Source organism: Alligator mississippiensis, chromosome 12 (genome assembly GCF_030867095.1).
Source record: "Alligator mississippiensis isolate rAllMis1 chromosome 12, rAllMis1, whole genome shotgun sequence".
NCBI lineage: Eukaryota > Metazoa > Chordata > Crocodylia > Alligatoridae > Alligator > Alligator mississippiensis.
Window position 1 is genome coordinate 55,160,049 of NC_081835.1, and position 27,179 is coordinate 55,187,227.

The 27,179-nt window shown below is 46.2% G+C and overlaps 2 long non-coding RNA genes across 5 annotated transcripts in view; both read left to right on the forward strand.

Annotated features, from left to right (window-relative positions):
* Positions 1 to 27,179, forward strand: part of LOC132244473 (uncharacterized) — a 174,612-nt gene that overhangs the window by 83,661 nt on the left and 63,772 nt on the right. The window lies entirely within an intron of this gene.
* On the forward strand, positions 3,540 to 6,300 carry LOC109280264 (uncharacterized). The gene is made up of 2 exons (XR_002086508.1): positions 3,540 to 4,197; positions 5,645 to 6,300. It is a non-coding gene; the product is annotated as an uncharacterized LOC109280264 (long non-coding RNA).

Consider the following 27,179-nt stretch of genomic DNA (forward strand, 5'->3'; position numbering starts at 1 on the left):
GGGACATGATTTACGAGGAGAGGCTGAGGGAATGAGGCTTATTTAGTCTGCAGAAGAGAAGACTGAAAGGGGATTTAATAGCAGCCTTCAACTACCTGAAGGGGGGTTCATAGAGGAAGGAGCTGGACTGTTCTCAGTGGTGGCAGATGGCAGAACAAGGAGCGATGGTCTCAAGTTGCAGCAAGGGAAGTTTAGGTTAGATAATAAGAGGAATTTTCTTACTGGGAGGGTAATAAAACACTGGAACAAGTTACCCAGAGAGGTGATGGAATCTCCATCCTTGGAGGTTTTTAAGACCTGGCTAGACAAAACCTTGGCTAGGATGATCTAGTTGGGGATGGTCCTGCTCTTAGGAGGGGGTTGGACTAGATGACCTCCAGAGGTCCCTTCCAACCCTGATTTTCTATGATTCATAGTTTCATAGATGTTAGGGTCAGAAGGGACCTCAACAGATCATCAAGTCCAACCTCCTGCCTGGGCAGGAAAGAGTGCTGGGGTCAGATGACCCTGGCCAGATGCCTATCCAGCCTTCTCTTAAAGACCTGCAAGGTAGGGGAGAGCACCACCTCCCTTGGAAGCCCATTCCAAATTTTGGCTACCCTTACCATGAAGAAGTTTTTCTTGATATCTAGCTTAAATGTGCTCTCTATCAGTTTGTGACCTTTGTTCCTTGTTACCCCAAGAGGTGCCCTGCTGAATAGTGCATCTCCGATCCCTGCGTCCCTCTAATGAATTTGTAGGTGACCACAAGATCACCTCTTAGCCTTCTCTTGCGGAGGCTGAAGAGGTCCAGGTCTCTCAGTCTCTCCTCATAGGGTTTGTCCTGTAAGCCCCTAACCATACAAGTGGCCCTTCTCTGGACCCTCTCGAGGCTATCCACATCCTTCTTGAAGTCCGACGCCCAAAACTGGACCTGTGCTGCATAGAGGGGAAGTATCACCTCTTTGGCTCTATTCATCATGCATCTGCTAATGCATAATAAAGTGCGGTTAGCTTTGCTGATGATTTTGTCATGCTGACGACTCATGTTCATCTTGGAGTCCACTATGACTCCAAGCTCCCTTTCTGATCCTGTGCTGCTGAGAGGGTCACCAGCCAGTAGGTGTGCTGGATATTTTGCACCCTAGGTGCAGCACTCTGCATTTGTCCTTGCTGTACTGCATCCTATTGTGTACTACCCACTTTTCTAACCTTTCCAGGTCTGCCTGCAGTCTTTCCCTACCCTCCACAGTATGCACTTCACCCCACAATTTAGTATCATCTGCGAACTTGTCACTGATGAAGATATTGAAGAGTACAGGTCCAAGGACTAAACCCTGCAGGACTGCACGGTGCACATCCTTCCAGGCCGATACTGATCCATCTACTACCACTCTCTGGGTGCGGCTGCTAAGCCAATTTGCCACCCACCAGACCACGTAAACATCTACGTCACAGCCTCATAAATAAATGTGTTTATGAGAATGAGATGAGATACCGTATTGAAGACCTTGCTAAAATCCAAGAAAATGACATCTACCTCTACTCCTGTGTCTATGTGTTTTATGACCCTGTCATAAAATGAAGCCAGATTGGTCAGGCATGATCTACCTGCTACGAATCTACTATGACATCCTCTTCTCACCTTATCCCTTGCTGAGCACTGTGCTCCTCATACTGGAAGTCACACATCTGTTCCTTTGCAAGTAATTGTAGTGAGGTCAAGGTAGCTATGCTTGACCAGATTTTCAGAAGAGCTCATCTTCCATTTAAGCATCTAAAATAAAGGACCCCACTGAAAAGAGCTGAATGGGCGACGAACCCTTCTGAGAATGGCTATCTTGGGTGAGTTGATGACAGCTGGCTGGAAAACAAAATGGATCTCTTGCAGAAGATTTTGAAATTAGAGAACACTTAGTCTTTGCAGTGAGAACAGCTTAACTGATGCTTATAAGTCCTGAGACTCAGCCTCTACTGCTGATTAAGGAGAACCTTGCATCACAAACATACATGTGATGCACCACATAGACTGTGCCATGAAAATTAAACACTTAGCCAAGATAGAAATGCTGCCCATAAATCTGCCATGGACTGAACAACTATGGGACACTAGACCTGGGTAGCTGTGAGCTTTATTCCTATTTCTTGCAGCTGAACTATGTTCACAGGGATAAGAGTCTACTTCTGCCTTTGGGTCAATAGGACTGGATGTTTTGTTTTAGCTTATAGGCCCAAAGATCAGGAGTTCAGTCCCTTCAAGCAACCTAACAAGAAATCTTTATCCTAACAAGACCTGCTTCCCAGTCTCCAGGTCTAATGACTGGACTACACACTCCTTTCCAGAAACATGCCATCAGTCCCCTCGGTAATTTCTGTCACTGTTGCTAAAAAATCTTTTTGAAGACTGTCTCCATACCATACAGGGATGAAAGCCTGGAGCCCAGAGAAGATTATGTATTGATTTAGCAACCACTGAAGTGAAATAAATGCTAAATTATGGTGGAAGGTGACCTGAGTTTCTGAATTTAGGCTGCCCCACCCTCCAGCATGTTGCACAGGATGCAGTTCCCATGGCACAAGTGGCCCTTCAACTTAATATCTTGCACAATTTTTTTTTCTCACTGTGTGCCTTAGGTAGGTAATCATGTATATGTCCTGTGTGCAATACTGGATGGTGCAAATATTAACTAGTGTTAACTATTATTCAAAAGGGGAAGTGCTGCACTTTCCCTTTTTGAATGATAGTGGATTTGTCGCAACTCACCTAGGGATGTGGTATGTCACTGTAGCTCTTTGGTGAACAAGAACTGCTCAGTGATTCTTGGGTCAATAATACTGCATCCTGATTCAGGATCCTGAGGAAAGGAAGGATAAAGAACAGCAGAGCAAGGACCCTGCACTTCAGAAAAGCAGACTTCAATTTGCTAAGGGAACTCATGTGCTGAGTGGGGGACTCATGGACTCCCTCCATCCCCCACAATCAGGATGCAGTATTATTGCTCCAAGGGCTTTTCCAGGCCTGCTCTCTTGTGGATGTTTTACTGCCACCATTCAGGTGGAGTGCATCAGAGCCCTTCCTTCCTCCTCAGTCACTTTGGGCACAGCTTGATTGGGGACCTCTAGTCTCCCATGCCTTATGAGTTGGCAGGTGGCTTAACATTGGCTCTATGCAGCAGCTGCTTGTTAGCAGGCCTGCTGGCGTGGAAGGGCTGGACCTTGGCCTCTGGGGTTGCCTCAAGCGAGCTGTACCTTAATTGCTTCTCTGCTGACGGCGCTGCTATTTTCCCTTTTGCTTTGGCTTATGAATGAACAGGAAACATCTCTCCAATTCAAGCTTTTCTGGTGTGTGTGTGCAGGGGGGGTGGGGAGCAACCTCAGGGAGGGAGGATGAGGTGTGTGTTAAACCATGTGTTCTCATTTTGAATTGCATTGAATATGAAAGGCAAGCAGAAACTCAATTAGTAACCTCTGAACTAGCCCTGTGTTATCTCCTGGAACACACACCATCTGCCAGCCTCTTCTCCCTTCCCCTCCTTTGCTCTTTCGCATTGAATGAAACAGGTGGTGGAGCTGGTTCCTGGGCTGGAGACATCACAGAGGGACTGTGATTGCGTGAACTATCTGCTTCCTATCCCTCCCCGCCGGCCCCTACCTCCACGCCTCCCTCTTATCCTGCTTTCCAGCTCTGTTCGGGAGAACTGTCAGCGCCAGCCCCACATAGCAGAGGAGCTGATCAGCATCTAGGATGAAGTTGCTTGATGCACACACTGCTGGCCTTAGTGGGATGCATGCTAAGGTTGTGTTGTGGTGCTGGTGCTCCTCTACCTGCTATGATCAGGACACTTTGAAGTAGCTCTCAGCTGGATCTCTAGGTAGAATGGGGAGGGTGTTGTTGGGAAGAAGCTTGTCTTGGCATTTGAGTTAGTATATCTGGACACTGCCACGAGGAAAGAAACTGCTGGCGTCCTAGCTGACAGTGCCTGCAAGGATGGCAGCGACAGGAAAAAGCTTTCTCTGGTGCCACCGTAGCCTGTGTAGTGCTGGAGAGCTCCTAGATAAACACAGAGGCAATTCTTCACTCTGCTGTATTCGAACCATTGTGCATGTGGCAGTGTTATGAGAAGACTTACAGCTGGGCATTGCTGGCCAATTGATTTGGCATGGTCCTGCTGGGAAGAAGTGTCTGACTCCTAGCTGGATGCGTGAGAATGGCAGCAAGTAAGTGGCAAGTGTTTCTGGGAGATTGAACATACGCCGTGATGCTCTGGGCTCTGTAAAGGCCCGTGTGCTATTCCATTCAGTCACATGTAAGTCCAAGCCTGCAGTGGAGATCCCTACGCTTTGAGACCTGCGCTACGTCAGAAGGCTGTGGGGTTAGTGGCTCTGATTTCCCAACTGGGAGGAAGGATTCAAAGAAACACATTAAAGTAATGCAGTCAGGGAAAGGCACAGGCTCCCCAATGCCAGAGCAATGTGATAACATATACCTAGGGCTGGCTATCTCCTATGGTCACCTCCTGCTCATTAAACTCCAGGGGTCAGATGAGCTTTTTTCAGCAGCCTTGGTAAATTGTGTGTTTACAGTAAAATTGACAGATGGGAGTTTCAGTGCTTTGCAAAGGCAGATGGTATCAGAGGAGGGTGGGAAAAGCCTGGCAAGCAAATGCCAACCGGATCTCCTTGTGCCAAAGCTGCAGCATATGTCTGCCTTATGCAGAGTAGTTACGCTTTCTCCAGAAAAGTTAGCACAATCAAGCTGTGGATCAACAGCACTTTTGTCTGGATCTTTTCTCTCAAACGGTATATGTGCAAATGAGCAGGAAGCGTCTTAGCTAGTGAAGGTTCTATGTTTGTATATGGATTTTATATCCTAGCAAGGGGGTTTTCCTCTTGGCTGGCTTTGGCTTCTGCTGCTCACAAAATTGCTTAGCTCAGGGCTGTCTTTATTCCCACCAGGATCGATGCTCTGCTCTTGAAAGGTCCACCTAAAAACTCAATTGTTGTGCCAGTTAAAAAGGGAAGAATGCTATTACATGTCAAAAGAGCATAGCTAATCTAGGTAGCAGGGAAAGTTCATTCATCTGAAATGTGTGGGATGTTGAGGTCAGCCTCACGACACTTTTCATGTCCTCATAAAAAGAGGCATGGGGACACTTAATGACCATGAATGAAGAGGGCCTGTGTTTTGTTTTTCCTTTTACAGGTTGTTTCTGTGGCAGGGCTGCCAGGCACTCTGTGTTCAGCCAGCTGATCGAAATCCACTTGCTCAAGATCATTCCAGATTTGCCATACGGTCTTCAGAGCCCTTGATATTAAGTTGTCAATAAGGAACCTGTTAAGCAAGGAGGACTTCATGTTTATAAGGAAGGATAGTAGATCTGGACATTATCTGGCCATTCAAATAGTAAATAAATCACAGGAACTAGGGGATATTTTTTCCTATTGGGGAAAGACCACACTTGCAATCAGCAGTAGTTCCAGTGAAGGGAAATGACAGGTGTAATGCAGTTCAGAGGCTTAAGGCTTAATCCTGCAAGGTGCTGAGAAGATGCTGAGAGCTCCCAAGCCCTACTAAATCCAGGGGAGAGAGGAAGGAGCTCTGTACCCTGCATGATCAGGTTTTTAGTTTTCATCCCTAACATGAATAGTTTTTCCTTGCACTCAGGTCTGAATCCTGTAATAGAAGCTCAAGAAAGCTCCCTGCAGGAGGAAAATTGAGAGACGGTGTGATTGATAGCCACCAAGGAAGAAGATTTCAACTGTGACACTGGAGTCAAGCGCTCGTATTCTGTATGGAAAGAGCGTATGCCCTGTCACTACGGACACCTCACTGTGCCTCCAGCATTGGGTTTATTAACCAGACTTTGGGTAGCAAAGATTGTAGCTGTGTCTCTGCATCCTGCCTAGGTTGCTTGCATCTGAAATAGAAAATGCTGAACCGCAAGGTGCCTGAAAATGCCCTCTTTCACTCATGTGGTATAATTACTGGAGGTTAAAATGAAGGGTGCCTGTGCTGATGCATCATCTGCAGTGCAGAGTTGGAGCGTACATGTGTTACGTATCTGGGACACTGCTAATGAACCGCTTGTAAAGGGCTGGGTTTACTCTAGGGTGCTTGGCACTGACAGACCAGAAAAGGATTTAGGGGCTGCAGATGGAAAGAGGGGGGCGTGTGGAGAATGTGATCCAGAGTCTTTGTTTTATAATGGGGACTATTTTTTTGTTTTGCTTTGTTTTGTTTCAAAGCAGAGGCTGGGGGCCTTCAGCAGGATGGCGCATCTGTGATCTGCAGACTGAATAAAGCACTTGAGTTTGGATTCATTTTGGTTTCTGTGCCTGTGGTTGAAATGGCCTAAAGATGATTCCTGGCCTCAAAGGCAAGGTTTGAGAGAGCCTGTCATCTCTCTTTTAAACTTCGAATGAGAGTTTTGCAGTCGTAATAGAGGAAGGGCTGAGGGCTGTTGCTATGGCCAGGTTCCTTCTGTGTTCCAGGTGGGCATATTGAAGGAAATGAGTTTATCCAACTCCTAAAGAATCTGTCCCATGCTGGGCTAAGAGATATAGCACTGAGGGAGATGTAAGGCATTGAGCAGAAATGTATTGAACACAGCTGTTGCCACTTTACATAGATAGCGAATATTGGCCCAGTCATTTCCAGCTCTCTTAGACAGAGCAGTCCCTGGGCACTATCCACTGGCTGTATTCCCACAGGGTTTTCAAGCAGCACTGCTTATTTTTGCAACTTCTCTGCTACTTGCTCCTGCCTCCCTGCAGTCCTACCAAGTAGTACTCCCAGCAGGAGATCTACTTGGGAGGATCCATGGAGTGGCTTTAATGGCCCATCGTGCTCTGTCCTCAGAGCTTTCAAGAGCAGAGGAAGCTTTCAGTGAGGTCCAAAAGCATCATTTGGATTACACAAATTTATACTGAAACCAGGGGAGCTTAATCAAGGATAGATACCTAGTAGGATAGGGGAATAAATTTGACTCCAGGTCTTTTCCTTTTCTGTGGGTGCATCTACACATGCACATTTGCTGCAGAGTAACCAAAATTACTGCACAGTAAAGACATGCATCTACACGTGTGTACCCATACTGAACAATAAATATGATGACTTACACTGACTTGAGTGTAAATTTGATATCCACATTATGCAGGTATCAAATTTACACCTGATTAGTTACTGTGCAGTAATGTACATGAAGACACCTTAATGTGCAGTAACATTGTGTGTATGGACTGACTTGGGACTCACTTTAGTTCCAAGTCAGTCCACACACAGCATCAATGTGCTTTAATGCGTACACAGGTAGATACCAGCCTATTCTTGCTTACTGTGCACTAACTTATTGAGAAGTAAATTTAAGCCAGCATAAATGCACGTGTAGACACTCCCTGGGTGGGTATCTCTTGGTCAAACAGCTGCAGCACAAGTTGCTCACTACCTCATGTAACGGTAGAAACCATAGCTTTTAACCCAAAGCCAACAGATACCTGGCCTTATTACCCCAGTGAAGTTGGAGACAAACACCTCATCCTCCAGCTTAGCGAGCACCTCAGTGCTGGTTCCAGTCTGCTGGCTGCCCAGGGTGGAGGGTGTGATATGAAGCCTAAGAGTCCAGTAGGAGAAGGCTGTGGCTCTGCTAACCAGATTGACTGACTGATTTTGCTGATATCTAGGGGTTTTGTCAGCCCTTTCACCTTTTTCTTATCCATGGTTTGTATGAGTTTGTGTTTTCCTCTCCACTCCCCAACTCTCCCCCCTCTCAATTCTCCTCTTATTGTCCTTATCTGGTAAGACCCTATTACCTGCTTTTATCTGCAAAAATGTCTAATCTCTGACAGCACCTGGCGCTCAGCTAGACGTGGACAGAACACATCTCTTCATTTATTTTTTTAATGCGAGGCTTTAAACTGTCTCCCAGCTCATACAATCTTTTTTTAGCTTTTCAATAATGTTTTCTCAGCCCCTTGGCTTGCTGGGAGAGGGCTGTGTGAGAAGGATGAAGGACTGGAATGTAATATGCATTGGTCACACTTTGTTTATTTGTGTGAATAAATGTTGTTCTTCTAAACCTGGATTAGCTGCTCCAGGGATGCTCACTAAACACAGCAGTGTAAATGGGTGTGGCAGTGTGGTGTACTGGCTAAATTACTCTCCAGAGCCTCAGGAAACTGCATTACCTGCTTTGGGGGCTTCTGCTCCTTCTGTCTGTTTAGATTGCCAGTGCCTTTGGCCAGAGGCTCTCTCTTAGTGTTTGGATGTCTGGCATCTAACAAAGCAGGGTTCTATTCTTCTACGTTCAACAATACTAAAAACGTATAATAATAATTCTTGAGTTGGTTTACCTTGGGTTTAAATACCTGGGTGACTTCTGTTGCTGGGTTATTGGTATTGAGAAGCAGTATCTTTCTTTGGGAAGTAGTGTTGGTGAGTGGATACAGTACTGGAGACAGGTGTGGAAGACTTGCCGACTCCACCAGCTCCATGTGTGACCTTGGATGGATCACTTCACCTCTCCCTTGCCTTAATTTCCCCATCTAGAAGATGGAGATGATGCTTAATAGCAGAAGTCAGCATCACTGTTGTGATCTACTGATGAACTGTGCTGTATCAGACCTGTACCAGACCTATTTATTGCTATAGCAGCTAGAGGAACTGAGGGGAGAAAGGTTAGGAGACCCAGTTTCTACACGCAGTTCTGCCATGGACCTTAGGCAAGTCACTTCAAGCCCTCTGTCTTAGCTCCTTCACTTGTCAAGGGAGGGCATTAATCTCCCATTTGTAATGCACTTGGAGGTCTACGTAATAAGGCTCATCTCCCCAGTAGCCAGCACCAGGTCGAGCAGCACTTTGCCTCTCGTTGGCCCATAGACTTCTTGAGTCAGGTAGAGGTCATCCACGCACGAGAGGATCGCTCCTCAAGGGAGCGATCCTCAATGCTGGCCCGCTGAGCAAATCTTGCAAAGCCAGCAGATCACGGCACTCAAGGGAGCCCACCCCAGCCCCAGCCCTGGTAAAATCTGTGGGCAAGGAAGGAGCCTCCCAGGGGGCGCTTGCCTGCCTGTACACAAATGCCAGGAGCTTGGGGAATAAGCAGGAGGAGCTCATCCTCCTGCTCAGTGCAAACAATTACGATGTCATAGGGATCACGGAGACCTGGTGGGACTCCACCCATGACTGGACCACGGGGATAGATGGCTATACCCTGTACAGGAGGGATCGTGTAGAGAAAAGGGGCGGGGGTGTAGCTCTCTATGTTAAGGAAAGCTACGCGTCCCTGCAAGCCGATATTGGTGACCAGGGTGGACGGCTGGAGACCCTCTGGGTTAAAATCCGTGGGGAACACGGCACAGGGGACACAATGGTGGGAGTCTATTACAGACCTCCCACCCAAAGTCCTGAGCTAGACCAGGAGTTTGCCCAGGAACTGGCTGAGGCAGCTTGCTCCAGGACCATGGTTGTCATGGGTGACTTCAATTACCCAGACATCTCGTGGGAGGATCGCTCAGCAAAATCTGAGCGGTCGCAGAGCTTCCTCTCGTGCGTGGATGACCTCTACCTGACTCAAGAAGTCTATGGGCCAACGAGAGGCAAAGCGCTGCTCGACCTGGTGCTGGCTACGGGGGAGGACCTAGTCGGCGACCTAGTGATCGATGGGAAGCTGGGTGACAGCGACCACGAGCTGATCACCTTCGCCATCCGCCGAAAAGCTGGCAAGTCGGTCAGCAACACGCAAGTCCTTGACTTCAGGAAAGCCGACTTTGACAAGCTCAGGAGGCTTGTCAGTGAGACCCTAAGGGACTGTGACCACAGGGAGAGGGGAGTTCAAGAAGAGTGGTTGCTCCTCAAGGGAGCGATCCTCAATGCACAAACTAAGTCTATTCCATGTCGGAGGAAAGGCAGCAAGAGGGCACAGCAGCCCCCCTGGCTCTCCAGGGACCTAGCAGACCTCCTGAGGCTAAAAAGAAAGGCCTACAAAGGATGGAGGATGGGAGTCACCTCCAAGGAGGATTATTCTGCACTGGTCCGGTCCTGTAGGGAGCAGACCAGGAAAGCCAAGGCTGCAACTGAACTCCAGCTAGCTTTGAGCATCAAGGACAATAAAAAGTCCTTTTTCAGATATGTGGGGAGCCGGAGGAAAAGCAGGGGCAACGTTGGACCCCTGCTGAACCAGATGGGGCAACTGACAACTGACGCCCAGGAAAAAGCCAACCTATTAAATAGGTACTTTGCGTCGGTCTTTCATCAGCCCCATGGGACGCCCGTGCCTGCTACAGGGCCGGGAAGTCCGGGTGAGGGTGATCCCCTGCCCTCCATTAATGCTGACTTTGTGAAGGAACATCTTGAGAAGCTGGATACCTTCAAGTCAGCCGGCCCTGACAATCTTCACCCCAGGGTACTCAAGGAGCTGGCAAGCATCATAGCCTCTAGCGCGGATCTTTGAAAACTCTTGCCGCTCTGGTGTAGTGCCCGAAGACTGGAAGAAGGCCAATGTGGTGCCTATCTTCAAGAAAGGGAGGAAAGTGGATCCGGCTAACTATAGGGCCATCAGCCTGACTTCTATCCCGGGGAAGATCTTAGAAAAGTTTATTAAGGAGGCCATCCTTAATGGACTGGCCGACGCCAACATCTTAAGGGATAGCCAGCATGGGTTTGTTGCGGGTAGGTCTTGCTTGACCAATCTCATTTCCTTCTACGACCAGGTGACCTATCACCTGGACAAGGGAGATGAGATTGATGTCATATATCTTGACTTCAAAAAAGCCTTCGATCTGGTGTCCCATGATCGTCTCTTGGAGAAACTGGCCAATTGTCGCCTTGGGTCCCCCACGATCCACTGGCTGGAAAATTGGCTCCGGGGTCAGACCCAGAGGGTAGTAATTGATGGAAGTCACTCATCGTGGTGTCCTGTGACCAGTGGGGTCCCCCAGGGCTCTGTCCTTGGACCCATACTGTTCAACATCTTCATTAACGATGTGGACACTGGAGTCAGAAGCGGACTGGCCAAGTTCACCGATGACACCAAACTTTGGGGCAAAGCATCCACGCCAGAAGACAGGCGGGTGATCCAGGCTGACCTGGACAGGCTCAGCAAGTGGGCGGATGAGAATCTGATGGTGTTCAACGCCGATAAATGCAATGTTCTCCACCTTGGGAAGAAAAACCCGCAGCATCCTTATAGGCTCGGCAGTGCTATGTTGGTTAGCACTATGGAAGAAAGAGACTTGGGGGTCATCATTGACCACAAGATGAACATGAGCCTGCAATGCGATGCTGCGGCTAGTAAAGCGACCAAAACGCTGGCTTGCATCCGTAGATGCTTCTCAAGCAAATCCCGGGACGTCATTCTCCCCCTGTACTCGGCCTTAGTGAGGCCGCAGCTGGAGTACTGCGTCCAGTTTTGGGCTCCACAATTCAAAAAGGATGTGGAGAAGCTTGAGAGAGTCCAGAGAAGAGCCACGCGCATGATCAGAGGTCAGGGAAGCAGACCCTACGATGACAGGCTGAGAGCCCTGGGGCTCTTTAGCCTGGAAAAGCGCAGGCTCAGGGGTGATCTGATGGCCACCTACAAGTTTATCAGGGGTGATCACCAGTATCTAGGGGAACGTTTGTTCACCAGAGCGCCCCAAGGGATGACGAGGACGAATGGTCACAAACTACTACAAGATCGTTTCAGGCTGGACATAAGGAAGAATTTCTTTACTGTCCGAGCCCCCAAGGTCTGGAACAGTCTGCCGCCGGAGGTTGTTCAAGCGCCTTCATTGAACACCTTCAAGATGAAACTGGATGCTTATCTTGCTGGGATCCTATGACCCCAGCTGACGTCCTGCCCTTTGGGCGGGGGGCTGGACTCGATGATCTTCCGAGGTCCCTTCCAGCCCTAATGTCTATGAAATCTATGAAATCTATCATACACCAATTGCCATACCTACTTCAGTCATGGATTGCCTTGCTTTTTAATAAGGGGCCAGCATTCATCTTGCATGGGCTCTTGGGCCACCAATGAGCCTGATCTGAACTTCACATTAATAAGTTTGCCTTTATGAATGAAAATATTAGTGACCACGGTGGGAGGGGGTTGGGGGGAAGAGGGTAAAGTTTTTTTTTTACTCTACTCCATGTATGAACTTCATTGTTGGACAGATGGGAAAGGCATCTGTGCAGAGTAGTCTTGGGCTAGGCATTGCGCTTCTCCAAGCCTCAGTTTCCCAAGGTGTTATGAGACTGTATTGCAGTTGCACCCTGAAGGACTCTGGTCTATAACTGTCCCTGCCACCATAGATCCATGCACCATGCAAACATAGAACAGAAATGGTCCCCTGCTCCCTGTGAGTGTAGCGTGGCTTTACTCTTGTAATTGTAGCTGCGAAGCACCGAACAAATAATAATAAGCACTATAGAGAATCCTGTAAAGAAATATTGCTATGTTTGCACATGCCCTAGCCACATCACTGCATGAGGGGCCAGGGTCAAGATTACAGGGATGTAACAAAACCCCTGACCAATTGCTATTGCTGCGGCCAGTCTTACTAGTAGGACACGCAGCGAGAGCTGAAGTGAATGAATCGGGAGGTTCTTGTTCAACATGGCAGCTGCAGCAGCTGCCAGGAAGCCAAAGAAGAGTAAATCTGCCATCCCAGGAAGGAGGGGAGCTTTAGAGAAGAGTGCTATTGTTCGTCTTGACTGGGAGAAGAAGCGAGAGACATTAGAAAACGTGCAGTCCCTCACTTGCGTTTGCTAGAAATACATCTTTCTTTGGTGGGTTCGTGGGCAAAAAACAGAGAATCATTTAGTGGCTCAAAACATCTGGAGACAGAATTCAATGTACAGCATAAGGGCTGGCAAAGAGTTCAGAAGGAAAAGGATGAAAACGTCTTTGATCTACCGGATGATCAAGTTGGTGAACTGATTGACCAGCTAGTGCTTAGGTGGATACATATTTCCTTGATCTTGTAGAAATTTCACTGCTGTGGGACTTTCAAGATCCCATAGATCCAAGGGAAATGAGGACTGAAAAAGTCAGAACAGAGGAAGGGGGTTGAAAGGCAAAGGGAAAAGTGAGGAGCAGAGGTGTGCATAAACCAGTGAGCTGGACAGAGAGACCTTGCCATGGTAGGCGAGGAAGAAGGTTAAAGTCCCATTGATTCCTGTGAAGAAAACACACACTCTGTTTTTATTCCACTTTCAGATGATCCTGCATCAAATAAAGAGGGCAGTTTTCAAGCTAGGCTTTAGAGATCTCTCTGGTGATACAACAGATAAACAGCATTTGCTGACAGTGAAGGTGCCAAAGTGATTTATTTTATGATGTTAAGCTGAGATGGGCAGTGGAAAGAGGTTGCTGAACATGATTAAACGTAGAGAAAGGTGATGGGCAGAGCAGGAGCCAAGGATGCCAGCCTGATGGGAAGCCAGGTAGCTTGATACAGAACAAGACGCCAAAAAGATACAGTGAGAACTGGAGCAGTAAATCCAGCTAACCAGAATAAGAAAGGATAAATAACAGTACATGAATAAGAGTATTTGAATCCAGTTTGGGACCCTTTGTATTGTTTGGGAGGCTTCCTGCTAATTGCTGGACTCTCAGGGAAATGCAAAGTGCTTCGCACAATGAGGCTGTGATCTCAGTTGCATTATAGCAGGCGTTGTCATTCAGCTGTGAATTCACCCCAGCTGTGAATTCGCTACAGGCGTCATTTTGTTCTCCTCTTTTCAGAAGCTTCAGCTACCCAATCTGCAGAATCAATACCAGGTGACATGGCTGGCTAATTATGCCATACCAATAGCAAACGGGGAAGAGCAGAAGAAACGTTTATGAGTAGCCATTTTACCTTATGCTGGCAGCTGCAGTGTGGGACTAATGCTGTATGTGACTCTGCAAAGACAAGGGGCATCTAGGAGCTCACTCCCCAAGCAGCACTAGAAATGGAAGATCCCAACAAAGCCAAGCCACAGACCAAGGAGTTCAGTTTAGGGGGCACAGAGCCACCATGCATGTGACTGTAAGCTGTTGTTGCTAAAAGCAATAGGAGTCATCACCATAACTGGCACCATATAGAGCTTACTTCTATAAAACGTAGCTATTGTCTAGGAGCTCCTCTCTTTAGCCCAAACCATGTAGGGCCCCAGAACAATGCAGAAACAAGGTAGCAGTTTTGGTCCTTCTTTGGAGAGTGTCCAGATGCAGGTGGTGTCTCACTCAAAAATATACCTCTGTTGCCAAAAAGTCTACGAGATGAAGAGACAAAGAAAAGTGTCTCTTAATAGGCCTAAGTCTATCCAGCTCTGACCCCTTTGGTCTCTCCCTATAGGAACTAATGGACTTGCTACATAATGTTCTCATTTTTTTAAGTTTATAACCTTTAGTGACCTTGACTTCCATGTAGACAGTGACACAAATGCAGCAGCATCAAACAGGAGGAGGCAGGGACTTCACTCAGCTCATCCTCAGATGTGCACACACACTAAATCTGATCTTCAGCGAGGAGCAGTCTGTAGAGAGATAGCAGGCCTACTACTACTTTCTGTCTGGAGACAACTAATTCAGTAAGTAATCGGTACCTTTGACTCCTCACTTCTTGTGCCTCACCAAGAGCAATGGAGAAAGACAGGAATAAGCAATCTTCTTTGTCCCGTTCCAACCAAAGGACAAAGTCTTGGATTTCCTTTGAAAGATCAATCTTGGTATTGAGTAGTAATTAAAAAAGAATGCTGAGTATAAATGCAACTAGATATGAACCATATCCCTGAATGAGAGACGCTTGGACCTGCGTAGTGGAGATATGCTCGTTGCTGCACAATAATGGTCAAGGACTGGATGTTCAGATTGAATTGATGGAATGCAACTTTTACCGACTCCCATTGGAAAGGTGTGTACGTAGGACCACAACCCTGGGCTCTGTCACAAACACAGCACGAGTAATATGTCGAGGCAACTCAGTTCTGCTGTCTCCTTTAACCCCATTTGTACAACAGGAATGATAGTGGCCATCTTGCCTAACACTCTGAAATATTCACATGAAAAGCAGCATAGAACTGTAAAGTATTATTATTGCACACCTTTTGGAAAGTGCCTTGAGATGTCTTGGAAAGATATGGTGCTATAAGCTGGAGAAGTTGTGCAGAGATAAATTCACTGTGAAATGTGTTTTTGCTGGAGACATTTATGTAGCATATCATGTTATCGAGGAACTTTTGCCCAAGAAAGCAATTCCCTTGTCCATGTAAAGAGGCCATTGTGAAAGAGCTGACTCCCAATTTAGGGGACATTTTAAGGGGCACTGCTATCTGAGATGGAGTATAATCGGTGATGACATAATTGTCAGCCTAAAAATAGGGATTAAAACAGTCCCTCCACCCTGAGCCAGCACTGGAATAGCAGGACTGTGCTTGATTTGTAAAGCAGATGGTTGAGTACTTGTAGGTCAGTAGCTGTTGGATTGGCTGGGACAAGATGGGGTCAGGTCACCATATGGATGAAGGATAAAGAAGACAGTTTATCCGGAGCATGTGATGCAATCTGTTTGCCTAGAAAGGCACCTGACATTGAGAAATAAATGCTCTCAGGTACAACTGCACACTAACAAGAGACAAGGCAACTTACTGCAGCCTGGATTCCTAGATTGAAACAATGCCTACTTCAGCGTTAGATTTGTATGGGAGGCCGTTCTTGCCCCCTCTAAGAGGACACCAGGGACTAGTACCCATGTTGCCCACCAGTCATGCTATGGGGGAAATGTGCCCGCCTTGTACATAGGTACATGGAAACCAGCTTGGGTACCGATGGCAGTGAAAAGTGACAGCATGGCTAGCTGCCCAAATAGGTAGCTAGGGTCCAGCCAGGCTTGTACATCCTGCAGTAAACCACTGCAGCACAAGCTAGCTTTAATTACACTTTGCCACTGCAGTGAAGATACAGTCAGAGATGAGACAATAGCTGAGCAGGAGCCATTTGCTAGCTCAAAGGTTGAGCCCACGCTCCCAAGATGCTACAGCTGATCTTTATTTTCCTTAAACTCTACAGACAGCGTCTTCAGAACTTAATTTGATTTTGATTGATTTTTTTGAAACTTGAAACACTTCTAAACTAATTTTCAGTATATTACTCTTGTCAACTTTTAAAGATTTTGTCAGGAAGAATTTGCTGAACAGACACAGTAATTTCGTTTCTCATTTTGTCAGATCACCCCTAAAGAGGAAAGTGGAGAGGTGGGGGTGTTATTATAGCAGCAGTTATTAGAATATACATTGCAATTATTCTGCTGCTATTTATGGGATGTTTAGAGACATTTCTTATAGTAACTGCTAGGCATTTGCTCTGAACTAGCAGAGAGAGAAGAAGAAAGGAAGCAAAATGGTTTAATGCTTTGTGATGTATATTCCCCACTGTCAAAAATCAAACTTTACCTGTGAAACTGGGTCCGCATCTGATCTTTGGGATATCTTTTCCTTTTTCATGTCCTTCTGACAAGTTATTTACAAAAATTTGCAGATTCATTGGAATCTGACAGGCATCACCATAAGCACTTCTGCTATGGCCTTGAACTTGCAGCATCTGCACTACCACCTAAGCACCTTAGCACCTGCACCATCACAGTCCCCAGCCCTAGGATATGAGACCTTCCTGCCATCAGATTTGGATCTGAAAAGCACTGCTCTGGCCTATTTTGATGATGACTAACTCAGAAGAGCTGGTGTTGGCAGGTCTCTGCCCCAAGTCATCCGGGTTAATTTGAATTGTACAGGCTATATAAAATATAGGATGACAAAAGCGCACCTGAGCTTGTGGGCGTCTTGGAACAAGTCTGGCAAGCTCCTGACAAGCTATTTAAAAGGCCGGGGTGATAGAATTTAGTCCATAGCTAGTGGCAGGCTGTTTCAGCCATATTTATTTGATGCATATGCTACCCTCCCTCAAAAAAATGCTCAGGGCAGCTTATAATAAAAACAAGATAAGTGATAGAAACATTAAATATTAAAATACCCCAGAATGTAACCTCATCTGCTAAGAGCCTGCCCAAATAAAACAAGGTCTTGCAATACTTCCAGATGTCCAGGCTCAGGCTCTGGAGAGCTTTAAGCGGGAAGGAGTTCCAAAGTTGAGAAGCAGCTACTGAAAGCAACTCCCCTACATTTTCTCCGAATGAACTTGGTGCACAGATGAAACTCGTAGGAGCTTGCTCTCAGCTGGTCTTAGGGACCACAACAGAGCAGAAGGGAGGAGGTGGTCCCTTAGGTACACAGGAATTAGGTCATATGGGGCAGCAGAACAGAAAACACAGGGCTTGACCTGTGTGTTGCCCCTTTTAAGTTTTCAGCAAGAACACAACAGTTTAATTCCAATGGAACAACTTCACCCCAAGAATTTGATTTGAAGTAAAGAGATTAAGGTGGAGGACATACTTCTTTGCTGGCAGCACTTCCCCTCTAATGACACTGAATCTCAAAGCCAACACCCCAGTGCTCCTGCAAATATTAAGCAATATTCACAGGCCAAGGAGAATTATTTTATAAATCTATGTAAAACACTGTCACCTGGGGACTCTTGCCTAATGCAGTGCTGCCAGACACTCTCTGAAGCTGTTTATACCAGTGCAAAATGGATGGGAAATGACTTCAAATAGCAGGTATAAACAACACACAGAGCATAAAGCCATTAAAAATTGGGCCAGCGCAATTTAGAGTAAGCCAAAATAATGGAGGGGATGGATACAAAGAAGTATAGGTAAGCTGAAAAGAGAGAAAGGTAATGGTATGCAGAGGTAAAGGAACAAGTGTAAGGATCACATCATCTCTAAGGTGGAACAAGACAGGCGGTTAACAGCACGTCCAAACATAAGGTCAGAAAATGAAAAGCATGTCGTGTCTTTATCTGACAAGATGTATGGGTTTTATTTGATTTACTTTTCCCCTCTTTGGTTTGTGGCTGTTCTCCATAGTTTGTGCTTCTAATTGCATGACAGAGGCTGATGTAAGAAATCCTATAGATACAATGACCTCTTCGACCTGGCCTGCATTTGTATTCATGTGTTTCATTTCAGTGCGGCCGCTGGTAGCTCTCAATTCAGTGCCGTGCCTGGCGGTCCGTGGGAGCTGTATCTCTTGAGTTCCTCGGGGATGGCGATATTAAAAGTCCATCATTGAGCAGCAAGAGAGGAATAACATTAGGGTTATAAAATGCGTCTCCCTCACTGGCTCGAGGATAAAAATGAGCAATGGTAAGAAGAGGAGCATGATACTGGAACTCAGCATGGGCGCTGGAGAGACGGTGACAGCACCAGCAAGTAGAAACCCTTTCTGATGGAGTGCTTAATGAAGGCGACCTTTCAGTAATGCGTCTTACCCCTGGACACCTTGGTACATCCATCGCTTCCACTCAAGGCAATTCCTCTGGCCATTTATCTCTCTTCCCCACCTTCTCCTGTTGCATTCCTACCTAGGGGAGTTAGCTTTAAACCTTTTACCTCTCATGGTTACATTTTTCTGGCTACATTTTTACTAGTGTCTGATATGTCAAGATGTTTGAGGGGGTTCATTTTTTTTTGTTTTTTTTTAATTCATTCATACAGTTAAGCTCAGCGGCTTAGAAGATTTTTTATATCTTAACAGCACTTTGCAACCCTCCCTTTTGCCTCTTGCTTGCTGCACAGGGAAATATTTCTAGACACTAAAGAAACACTATATGTTCTGACTCGCTTGGACTGTTTGCTTCAAGAGGTGCTTTTAAATCAATCCCATGCTCTAAATGCACACTCCTCCCCACACCCTTTAAAAAACCACCATCAGGAGGGGTCTGCATTCTGCACACACAGGGGCTTCCCAGTAAATCAGGCAGAGGATCTGCTTGATATTCATTTCTTGCCTCTTACATCTATCATCAATTACCATCATCTGGGTGATCGATATTAAAATGAAATGGCCGAGGGATCGATAGAAAGTGGAATAATTGAGGAACGTTCTGTACATTTTTTTCATTTTGTCTGGAGGGTGATGGAGAGGGAGGGGGATGCGTGCATGTATGTGAAGAGATGTATGCCACTAGAACAACTTTATTCAACCTAATTTACGGACCGTGAAACATTTTGTATACGTTGAGGACAGATCCCCCTCCCTACTTTTTGGTGTAGAGAGAGGGTAGTGCTGGGTTTTTGGTTGTAGCTGTGTTGTTTTAAGGACAGAGGCAGGCAAGGTTCTTTGAGTAGATGTGATATCTTTTATTAGACCAACTGCGTAGTTGAAAAAAAAATGTTGGCAAGCTTTTGGGCACAGTCACCCTTCTTCAGGCCTGGGGAGTCTCTGCTGTTCTGAGATTCCAAGAAAGAGAGAGGGTAGTATCACTTGTAAAAGTCTGTGAGCCCTCTAGTGGTGCTTAAATTTGTTCTGGGAACCACAGAGCACTGTATCGAAGTAGCTAGGTCTCGCACATCGGTGCACAAAGTTAGTAAAAAGTTGTTTGGAGCCTGTCCATGCCATGCAGTTGTTTCTTCTTTTTTTAATTTGTATAAAGAGCAGACAATGAGGCACCTGTATTTGCAGATGCACAGGTGTATTTCTTCTAGACAGCACTCTTAACGAAAGGTGTGACTGAGAGAAATGGGAGGTTCAACTTCCCGAGGAGACTGCTGACCCAGCAAAGCCTGGTGACCCCTTCTACTATCCCCTGTGATATTCTGCAGTAATAGCCTATAAATCTACCAAATTACCCTTGTTGTGATTTGAGCTATTGCTTTGCAGCATGGCATGGGGGAGGAAGGAAGGAGGGGTGGCAGCACTGCTGGGATCCTCCCAGAAGGATAAAGGTGAGAATTGCAGACATTGTCTCATAGGAATAAATGTGCGCATGGGCGTGTGCGTGTGTGTGCATGGCTTTTTTATGGGAATGGGACAGGGTCATGAAAGACAGTGATTGGACTCAAGAAATCCCAATGTATAAAATAACAATCCTATAGTTATTGTTTGTGTTTAAACAAAATCACTGCAATATTGGTGAGAACCCACCAATGTGACTAAGAACTGGAAGTGCTAGGCACTGTACCAAGTTATAAGGCCAGAGGAGTTCAGATCTCAGGATAAGCACATAAATAAAATCTCTAGAATTTCAAAATTGCTTAGTAACCCTCATCAGCTCTCCTTGTTCTCAGTGTGAGCTGTAGCCAAGATAATATGTTGTCATTTACTAAGGGACACAGCTTTCAGTCTCTGACCTAAATGTTTTACAGAATTCCTCTTTTGGGCTGTGCAGTAGATAAGGGGTGGCCAACAACAAAGGAGTGGGGAAGATTTTGCACCAGATATAGAACCAAAATAGGCACTGGCCTCCTTCCATTGACCTGACCGGGGTTAAAGGAGGGATGAATGTAGCCCAGAATGCATCCTTTTTTAATCTGATAGTTTGTTTAGGTCTTCTCTGCCCTTGTGCCCCCAGTGGTGGTTACTCTAGCTACTTCTCAGCATGACCCTTGTGCAGCATAATTATTTGAAGCTCTCTCTTCTGATGCTGATTTCTCTCCTGTTTTCATTGTTGTTTAAGGCCCACCTCCCATTTTTTGTCCTCAGCTCACTACTGGGTTGCTGTAAGGCACTTGCAAGTGCTGCTATGGGGTACCTGCCTCTAGGTTCCTCCTACTGCCTACACCCTCCGGCCTCTTCTCTATCCAGTAGTCTCACCCACCACACTATGATGTTGAAATTAGTAGGGGAGGCCATATGGAGGGCAAGGCACACTTTCGGAAGAGAAGGTCCCTGTCTGGCCCAAGGCTCTCCCCTCAGCCCCATCCCAATTTTACTTTTACTGAGCCCTCTAGTCCAGGGGCCACTGTTCAGAGATGCAAGCTCATGGCTCAGCTCCCGGCACTCCCCATGACCTCAGGTTCCAACGTGTGCAATATCCAGTATGTGGTCAACTGGGGACCCCTTCCACCTCCTGTCTCCCAGTTCAATCAAGTTCAGCCCCCTGTGGCCACAGATCACACTCTAGTCATGCTCCGTGACCTCAAGTTCCACACAGCACAATTTCAAGTTTGGGGTGTCCCCAGTCACCCCCTTTCAGTGGCCTCCTCTTCCCTTACAGCCACATCCGGCCCTCCAGGGAGTAATGAAAACCCAAAATGCAAGCACCCGTCCTAGTTCAAAGGAATGTCCCACATGGGGTTCCTCACCCCCCTTGGTGGTGGGCTCCACGTAGAAAACAGAAAGTGCCTGGGGTACTTAGCTTGCTTTCTATGCAGGTCCCTAGCGTCTCTTCATGTGGGGCTGCCTCCTGAGTCCTCTCTCCACAGTCTGGGCTCTGGTCTTCACACTTCTCAGAGAGGGCTCTGTCCCTGATGGCTTCCACAACCAGACTGCCTGCCCTGGCCTGAGGCTTGGGTTTATATAGGGCTCCTTGTGTCATAGGACCTCTCTGCTCCTGCCCCCAGGGTCAGCTGGCTCTGCCTGCACCTAGACCCAGGGGCCACCTTGTTTCAGGTTCCTCTACTTGTGAGTTTGCCCCTGGGCCACCACTGGGTCACAGGCAGAAGAGACACAGATGGAGTGGAAGGAAGCAAGAGGAAAAGGGGGAATCAAAAGTCTGTAAACAGGAAACCAAGGGGAAGGGACCTCTACCAGGGAAAGGATGTACCCACAAACACATAAATGATAAGACAGGAAAAGGTGGGGGTGAGGGGGAGTGAAGGAGGGGGAAAAGGCCAGGTACCCCTCTCGGATCCCCTTCCTATTCTAGGAATGGGGTAGGGGCCCTGTTACAGCTGCACTTTGAAATCTCTCTGTTTTCAAAATAGCTGGCTGCTGTTTTAGTCTATGCTCTTTGCCTCATGGAAACAAAGGTTATTTTTTGCTTCCTGTATTGCCACTATCTATGGAATATAATTTGAATAACCATTAGCCTCTTCAAAGTTGGAGTCAGATTCTTTTTATAATTTGGGTGGCTATATTGGAATAGCTTTGTGTTCTCCCTCATCCAGAACTATGTCTCTCTGTAGGTGTATTCCCATCTCCATGAACCAAATATTTCATCCCTTTGTTTCATGAGAATAATAAAAGTGCTTCCTTATTTTACTTGCTACCCCACATAAGCAACTTTTCTCATATAACAGTATCAGCCAAGATTCTAGTTGATCTTACTTTCTGCTGTAGAGCATTGCTAGAAGCTTGGCATGTTCAAGGGATGGGTCTACCACTAAAAATCAAAAGGGTAAACAAAGTTGTGTCATGTCCTGAAACTACTCTGGAAGGTGGGAGGATCCCGCCGGTTTGGAAATTGGAAACTGCTGTAAGGATTGGCAAATGGACCCACACTTCTGAGATGTCATGCCCAAAATCTCTGTAAAGCAATGCCAATTTTGGTGAACAAGCCATGAATATAAATAGTAATTAAACAGAGATACTCCCCACCCCTCCTATCACTCCCGCATGCATTTGGTTTGGAACATCCTGTTTCAGTATGTTTGGCAGCAATAACACATATTCAAATTTTACCTTAACACTTTCCTTCTCAACCCCCCTATCCACTGACACCTCTTTTAAAATGTCTTTTTGCATGCATCTGTAACAGGACCCTTGCCCCATTACTGAGAAGAGGAGGGAGCCCAGGGCTTGCTGGCTAGCTCCAGCCCCTTGAACAGACTTCAAATAGCAAAAGGGGTCTTGAATACAATGGCTGCATGCCCCAGGTGCAGGCAGTAATTGGCAGATGTGGGGCAGAAGTAGAGGGTCAGAGGACCAGGGCCTGGCCCAGAAGGGGTAGTTTGTCCGTAGGAGCTGCAGGAGGCAGAGCTCCAAGGATGAGCCAGTCTGGGCTGCTCATGGAGGAAGGATTCTGCTTCACACAAGGGTGGAAGAAACCCTGCATCTTGAGCAACGTGAGATTAATACCTCAAGCCTTTGTGTTACTCTTACCATAGGGTGAGATTCACCCTGGTAGGGGAACTTTGTGTTTTGGGAGTGGACACTCATGTGTTTAAATTACACTTACATCAGAGGAGTGGATGTGGCTGTAAGGGGAGGCTTGCAGGCCATGGGGGTACTGCAGGGACTTCCTGCCAGGGTCTGGGACCTGGTCGGCTGCATAGCGGGCAGAAACCTCAAAGCCTTTAAAGAAGTATGGCTGATTTGTCATGCAACTGTGGTACTACTGCTGCTTTGTCAGAGCACCATGATACAGGACAGCAAAGACTGAGGGTACATAGGTCCAGTGCCCATGAGGTCCTGACTAGAGCTGGGGCCCAAGAACCCAGGTTCCTAGTACAGTGTGCCTTGGATGGAGGGACCCAGCTAGATTAAAGTGAGCCAAGGACAGGAAAAGCCGCAGCTCAGACAGGGACTTATCCCAAAGCCTGCATCTGCCTCCCAGGGAAGCCTCCTGGTGAAATTACAAAATCAAAGACATGGCAGGAGAGATAGCAGTGAGGGGTGGACCCATATGGGCCAGTGGGGCAAAGGGATAGGGGCCAGGGCATGAGTCAGGTGGGAGACGTTGTTGCTCCAGTGCCAGATTTGTTACACCATCCCTCTAAAAACTTTCCCCTGGCCTTTATATATAAATGCATGAAGTGCTTAGGAAGGATTGAGGTGTCAAGTCCAAAACTGCAGTTTTCAAAATCTTTGCTAAGCAATTTCCTAACCCGGGAGGCATCAAGGTCCACAGGCCCAAGAGTCTTTGACGTTAAGGATGCTGAGACTCCTGGCGTTCACCCAGAAGCACAATGGCCCTGGAAGGTCAGAACAGGTGGGATCCGATCCTACACTTAATCCCCATTAGTTTCTATGAACAAGAGATTAATCTGCCTATCTTCTCTGTGAGGCTTAGTCCTCTAGGCATCCTTAGACCATGATTATTGGATCAGGGTCTGCATGGATGCAGTTAACATCCCCCACATTGTATTGAAATGTAGCCTAAGGGTAGTGGAAGAGGTGCACCCCTTTTGTGCAATACCTCAGGGGTTAGAGCACCTATGTGGGCATGTATCCTCTGCCTGAGGTTGTTCAAAACCTGTCATCCAGGGAAGCACCCTAACCGTTTTGCACAGGCTGCTTAAGTATTGACTGGGACAGAGGGAACCACTAGAAATCTGATTTCTAGTGGTTAAGGGACATCCTTTTGAAGACTGTACTGAGCATTCATAGTTCATATTTGTTCATGTTTTATATTTAAGGGCATAGAATAAAAGAAGCAGGAACTGGAACCCAACAGACATTGCACGAGGTATTTAATTCATCACCATGAAATCAGGCCTGGAAACAATCTGCACCCCAAGACACTTCTGCCTGTGCTATCGCCATGTACAATATCAGCAGGCCCTGAAGTGAATTGTAGCCCTGTATGAATTTGCTCCCTGAATCCAACCAACACTCCAGCAGTGTGTGCAGCTATCACAGCACTCTGAGCAAATCCCAGCCCCTCTATTAATTCTTTCAAATCCTGAGAGGAGTGTGACAGCAGAAAACCCTCCAAGTGAATCCTAGCCCTGTATTAATTCGCTCCCAGGTCCAGCTCCCTGATCCTCTGTCAGCTGAAAGTGATACTAATGCCAGGTTTCCATAGCCAGCCTCCTGCTGTTCCTCCCGCTGCAGTCAGAGTCATGCTGGGAGAGATCAACTGAACTTGAGATGGATAAACCAAGTGCTTTATTTTAGGCTGCACTGAATAAATCATGGGAGAATACTTGGAGGGGGACACTCGCCCTGCAGTGCAAATGCATGGCTAAGACAACCTAGTGACTCATTTCTATCTCTAATCTCCATGAATCTGGGTTCCCCTCTGGGGCTTTATTTCTCCAGATTGTCCTGATTCCCACTCTCTAGGCTGCCTGTCTTGCCCAAATTGAACCTGTCTGGGCTCCTTGCAATCTAAGGACAAACTAATAATGCTAGTGCCTGTGACAGCCAAGGGCCTAGGGAATAAGCAGAATGCTGCAAGGCTCAGTGCTTTATTAACTACTAGTTGGACTCCAGACTTAGCTTCTTACAACACTGCCTGGCATAAAGGCCCAGTTACACTTGAAAGTACCCCACAATACACAAGTTGGGTGGGCTGCTCGTCTCCTATGTCAGCATGATGTCTGGCTTCTTACAAGCTGAGTGGTAGAAGGGACTAGATTTGCCCCTCAACATGTACTGCCACCTAGCCCAAAGTGGAAATAGGCAGTGAGAATATCCTCTGGTATCCCAGGCATGTGCCCCAGACTGATTGAATTTAGCTCTTGAAAATAAAGGAACAAACACATTTTTATGTAGAAAGATTCCAGCATCCTGAAGGATCCCAAAGCACTTTACATGCATACAGACCTACTGACAGGCAAGCAGGGGGCACTTCAGTGCAACAAAAGAAGATCTTTGACCAAGGCTTCAGGGAAAACCTTTCTCTGATGAAAATAGCCACAGATCCTTTAGTATGGAGTCAGAACCAACTGGAGCACAACTTTTGACTGATTCGTATAATGTGCAAATTTTTCCCAAAGCAACTAGTGAATCTAGATTCACATTTTTTTGAGATCCTGTGAAAGCTGATTCTCAGAAGATGACCACTGTAGCAATTAATTTCCCTTTAAGATACCTCAAACTAAGCACCCAGGAATGGATGCACCAACCTCTCCTCCCCCATGATTCCTTTGACAGTTATGACTGTAGTGCTCAATTTACCCATATGGGTGGGCTGATGTGCAAAGATGGGATTAGCACTTGTGGTTTTAGGTATTGTCAGAATTTCAGATCAAGTTCTTAAAGGACAAAGGGCCTGAATCTGCCAGCAGTATCATGCGAGTGTTTCCTACTCTTTGGCTGCATACAGAAGTTTAGGCAGCCTGCTGTGGAAGTGCTCTAACTATGGCGCTTTACTCAAAGTGCCATGAGTTAGAGTGCCATTGAACCCCACAGGTGTTTGGAGTAATCCTGATTAAATTCTGATTAAATCCTGATTAAATTGGGAGTAATCCTGATTAAATTAACAGGACTGCATGAGGGGTGAAACACTACTCTGTGTGAGTAAAGGGGACAGAACGTTTCCCCGGACAAGTAGTGGTAAGTCTGCAGTACTGTTCCTGTCCAGCATCTGGGACCTTGAAACATTTATGCTATACCAGATTTTGTCCTTATGATCTTCTTTCCAAATAGTAAGAAAGAAGTAGCAATTAAGTGTTGGTCCTGACTGAATTTATCTTTAAATTCCTTTTTGCTAGCTTCTATTGCACAGATAAAAGAAGGTAACTTAGGTGGCCATTATTCATGTTGTGGAGAACTTTGTTCAATTTAATTTATATCTTTTTGAGCAATCTCTCTTTCTCTCTTTCTTTAACTCAGTCTCATCATTTGTCTAGACTCTCCCTCTCTTTCTTTAACTCAGTCTCATCATTTGTACTTCCTGCACTCTGCCTTAGGTTAAATGCTTTGTAATGTCTTTTTGGCCAAATGGAAATCAAGGGAGTTAACACTGGAGTTGAATATTCTGTTGTGGGTGTGTGGTATTTAACTCATGTCTGGTAAGTACTCAGAGGCCAAGGTGACAGGTGAGAAATAAGAGAACTTGAATAGATTAGGAAACAGAACTTGGAGTTTCATATTCTTTTGTGTGTATGTGTGTGTGGTTTGTTGCAATCCTTTTTTTCTGGAAAACCCACTGTGTAGAGCGGCAAAGATGCAGTTAACTTAGTGTTGGATGATTAAAATTATCAACTTTTTAAATTTGCATTTGGGGAGATAACAGTGATGAAGGAATCTGGTTCCAACCACATCTCCTTTTGGGAAGGCCATGCCCACCCTTCTATAACTCACCTAGAAAAGTGGGTAAATCTCTGGGCAACTTTCTCTGGTGTCACTTACATGCTAATACCAGGTGTTATTGTTGTCTAACACACCCACCAATGCACCTTTCTGAATGGTTGAGTCCTAAGTATGTCTTAACCCCATTTGTTCTTTTTTAGTCATGCAATGATTACTTACATGTATTCAATAGCTTTAGTTAAGAAGTTCGGCCTCATTTCCCTCCTTCTTTTCAATTTTTTATTTGTGGTTTTTTTTACTCAGTCCTCAGGGGTCTTCTAAGCTGTGGTGTTTTTTAATATAGCACTTTTATTTGGATTATATTTAAATATAACTAATAAAGAAGAACACAAAAGAAATGAGCAGCCAAGGAAAGAATGAAGAGTCTCTTAGAATCTGCATAACATTGGTTTTAAAAAGTACATCAAGGATATAGAGTCCT